Source organism: Hippoglossus hippoglossus, chromosome 16, assembly GCF_009819705.1.
Source record: "Hippoglossus hippoglossus isolate fHipHip1 chromosome 16, fHipHip1.pri, whole genome shotgun sequence".
NCBI classification, from domain to species: Eukaryota; Metazoa; Chordata; class Actinopteri; order Pleuronectiformes; family Pleuronectidae; genus Hippoglossus; species Hippoglossus hippoglossus.
In genome coordinates this window covers 8217495-8222360 of record NC_047166.1, presented here as the reverse complement: position 1 = coordinate 8222360, position 4866 = coordinate 8217495, and positions in this window count along the sequence as shown.

Here is a 4866-nt window from a genome sequence, read left to right as displayed (position 1 = left end):
CACTGTGTGTAATGAACCGTGTGTTAAGTCACGAGGAGCGGTCAAATTATTTGAAGCATTTGTGCACATGTTAAATATCCACAATAAGGATGAACATAAACTTTGGTTTAAAAAAAAAAGAAGACATTTGGAGATTTTACTTGTTGATCTTCATGAATCAAATGTCGAATATTATTTTTGAAATAATTGGAGAATAATAACTGAAATGATTAATTAATTATCATTAAGTTGAGAACTCATTTTCTGTGATCCACTAATCGATTACAATACTTTTTTCAAAAGACCCCCTGGATGAAACAAAACTAGAGCAGCTCTCAGTTAAAACACATAATTGTCTTGTTCTTATTATAGTAGAAATATACAAGGAAAACTAAGTGGTCTCATAACCTAAATGATTTATGAGTCATAAGAGTAGTTAAGGATAATGGGGGGGGGAATTATACTGGGTCCATCCCTTAATCTGCACCAAAATTGAATGGGTTCTTCCCAGGCCCCATTCCTCCACCAGGTTTGGTAGAAATCAATTCAGTCGTTATTGCATAATCCTGCTAATAAACAAACAAGCTAGAATGGCACACAGTAGCTGCACCAATTTTGACACACTCATTGATATCAGTTCCCTAAATCTGGCGTTTTTCTTTCATCAAGATCCACAAACTATTCCTGAGAAGCTGGTGAAAATGTCAAAAGAAGCCTTATCTCACGATGTTAGAATGTCTAGTATTAGGAGTATTGCCAAAATTAGATAATTCCTCACATTCATTGATGCACAAACTGTTATTCATGTTTTTGTCTCCAGCCATCTAGATGACTGTTACTCATTATTTGCAGGACTGCCCAGGAAATCGATGAACCGTCTCCAACTTGTTCAAAATACAAAAACTCCAAAGTATGAACACATCACCCCCATTCTCGTATCATTGCACTGGCTACCTGTCACGCTCAGAATTGATTTCAAAATTGTATTGCTAGTTTTTAAATCTCTTAGTGGCATTGCCCCCCTCTTATATCACTCATCTTCTAATCCCGCACATACCGGCTCGTAATCTCAGATCTGCAGCTCAACGGTTGGTTCCCAGGGCGAGGCGTGAAACTGAGGGCGGTAGAGCTTTTGTGCAGGGAGGGCTCCACGACTGTGGAATAACCTTCCACTGGGAATCAGACACGCTACCTCCTTGTTTTAAATCTCGTTTAAAGACTCATTCTTATAATATGGCTTTCACCTGGATGTGCGTATGTAATTTTTCTGTTTATATGTTTGTGAAGCACTTCGTAAAGTTGTTTTGAAAAGTGCTACATAAATAAAGTTTTATTATTATTATTATTATTAATAAGAAAAGCTCCTTCATCTGTACAATGTTTCTTTGCCCCAATGCCTGTTCCCTCTACCCAGTTTCCTGGACATCTCTAACATTGATTTGGTGTAATCTTGTAAACTAACTAGCTAGCTAACTAACTAACTAACTAACTAACCAACTAACTAACCAACTGAACCTTCTTGGCGGGTTCGTGCTCTGGGCCCATTCAAACTATTTCCTGGGTCACAAGGTCACAACCTCCTGGGTACGAATCAAAACAAAGATGGCCGCCCACCGGCAGTACACTGGAGTGAACAGCCGAGAATCAGGATTCATTCTTCTTCTCCTGCCGTGGACATTATACTTCAGCCATTAAAGTGCCGAGACGCGTCTGTGTGGGATCTGCAAACACGGTGAGAGCAGTGGGAAGAGATGAACCACCTCAAACACCGTCAGGAACCATCTGATGGAGACTGCAGGAAAACATGCTAATGATGCTAACACCTGTGGCTGCGGTCAATTACAGTGACTGCGCCGACAAGCTAGCAACAAACAAACTGGGGTTGCTGCTTCATGTAGCTGTTAGCATTTTGAGAAGATTAGCGAAGATGGCCCCTCTTAGGGACAAGTTTTAAGTTCAACTAAAAGGTGTCGTTATCCGAAGTTAGCGTAAAAACTCCTCAATCGAATAATACAATAAATACGTGGTTTTTCAATAGACCTTTCCGTTGCTGAAGCCGTGCTTCTGCAGGTCTGTAAAACTCTTAATTTAACATTAAATTATGTTTCTAAAAACATTAAAAGGGAATAAAAAGTCTTGAGTTTAATTTGCAAAAGTCTTGAATCATTTATTTTACGAGCTGTAGGTGGTGATGTTAGTTTGAAAAAGACTTGAATGTGGCTTGTCAGGAAGATTACGTGCTACAGGAGCACTGGACCTCATCATCTTATAATGGGAAAGTGTTTACTTGCAAAGTAAGTGAATTAAATTAAATAAATCCTCTAATTTAATGATTAATCCGTCCATCCATTTATTGCAGTTTGTCTTGGTCCAGGTCATAATGGTTGAATTCATAAAACCATTAGAAATAAGAATATTATGCTGCTGGGAAGTACTGAATACATGTAGTTATAGTAATACATTATTTTAAAGAATATCAGCCCAACTAGATTTCCATTACACTCTGTGTTTGCCAGTATGATTGTGAAACAGGTATTTAATTCATTCTCTGTTGCATTAAATAATCCTCAATGAATGTTGAAGAGGCCTGAAAGTGAAGCTGTGTATATATCATGTACATTCACTCTCACAATATTCTGTCTTGTCAATCAGCCTGCTCTTACAAATTAATGTAAAAAAATAGTGAAATATCTATACATTCATATGATTCACCAGCTGTATCGACGGACAAGTCTTAGATTTCTCTTTGTATGTCCTAGGCTGTGAATTGGCCTCTTCAGTTTGTCACATAATCAATACTCTTATTTCTGTATTTAAAATGAATTGAGGGGATGTGACACATTTCAATTACACAAAAAAATGCACTGGGTTCACACTTGCATTAGAGTGGCCCTCGTAACTGCATGCATGATGTAACACATTCTTTTGTAAAGGCATTAAAGGGATCTCAGTGATAGTAACGGATCACAACGTTATGTATCCTTTGTTAAAGCAGACTTACAGCAGGATAAAGATCGAATCTGATAGTCAGAGACCACGAGTGACATCGTGGTCATTTCTCCAACATACACTGAGGATGATATGGCAGTGAAATCACAGCAGTTCTGTTTTTATTCCCAAACATTTGGTTTGAATTAGTTTAAATCGCTGGTGATATGAAGTCAGGCTCACTCTCTAACTGGTAATCTAATCAAATGTTGTAAAATGGAGTGAAAATATGACAAAAAATCACAAACTGTGTTGTTTGCTGGCATAGTAGCAAGTTTTTTCATGAGCTTGCACTGATTTCTGTCTTCCCCCCTCTAGATGATTTCCTCTGCACTGATGAAGAAGGCAGGAGTTATGACCCAGCATCCTGAAATAACTGCACACATCAAGGAGAAGATGGTGGATAAGATGAACGTCATGAGAAAAAGAGGAGACATACATGTAGAAGATGCAGACGAAGATGTCAACTTGGAAGGAAAACGAGATTCGAGAGCTTTGGGGATACGGGCCGACGTCGGTGTTGATGTCCTCTAAACAAAAACACGCTCTTTTCGCAGCAGAATTTATACATCATGTCCCTCCTCCTGCATGCTCTACTCAGGCCACACCCCTCGCCTGAAAGGGTCCTGTTGTTGTGAACGCGTCCGACCCGAAGAATCTCCTGCTGCATTCTTCAAATGTCAAAGGCAAATTCTGGAAAATGTCTGGACCCAATTTTCTGTACATTTTCCCAAGTTCATGCCTGAAAACAGCTCTAGCCAGCCAACAACCAAACTGTAGAATTACACCAAAAGGGAACCTGGGTGATGCAAAAACAATACCTCACAGTTGGTGATACAAAACCTTATTAACACCATGATCAGGTCTGCAAAGAGAAGACGAGGACACATTAACAAGCTGGAATGATGCTGACTATTAACAAGTCAAAATGGAGCAGAAGACCCTCAGATGCACAAAATCTGCCGTGTAACAAAGTTTGGGAATTGCTAATTTTGAAGGCCTGGAGGCATTTGTCAAAGACTGAGCCCCGCTTAACTGGACACTATGAGGCAACACCACAAGCTGAGGCAGTCGAATGCGACACAAGTAAGCCCCCTCACATCTAATCTTTCACTAATCCTCCTCCGTGCAACTAGATGCTTCATTGAAGAGTTTTTTAAGCTTGTTTTTACTCATTAGAATATTAATTTCTTGCTCAGACCAGTACAGATTTATTTAAGGATTCATTTTTGGTAACAATTTCCATTTAATGTGGAACTTAAAAATATTTTAATGCTGGAAGCTAAATTAAGAAAATGTTGTTGCAATAACCCCACTGTCATGTGCCTTCGACTTGAGGATTAACAGTACATTCACAAAGTATTCAGACCCTGTCACTTTTGTTTTACATTTCATGTTGCAGCCTTATGTTGAAATAAAAATAAATAATAATATTAAATAAATAATATAAATAATATTTAGGTTTTCCAAGTTTTGTGGTAATCTGTCCAGTAGTTTTTGTGTAATGCTGCTAACTAATAGACTTACAAACAAGCGCAGATGAAATCATAACGTCCTTGGCAGAGGTAGTAATTTATACCATTTATTCATCCTGAATTTAAACAAATACTCGCAGTGTCACACACTTACATATGGTTCAATTATAGTTAAAGTGGTTGAGTAATAAATACAGTTTAAACCCTTGCTGCCTTCACTGCAAAGCAAAAATGAAGAAACATCATTGGTAGCTCTGTTGCAGTGTGTTCTTTTTCTTTTTTACTGCTCCTTACAGTTTACACAGCATGATACACTACACACACTGAGCATCACTAAGAATCATCATGACAGCATATATAAGAAATTGTACTGTTAGATTTGTTAAAAATTGTTTTTACCACATATTTGACAGATATGGATGTA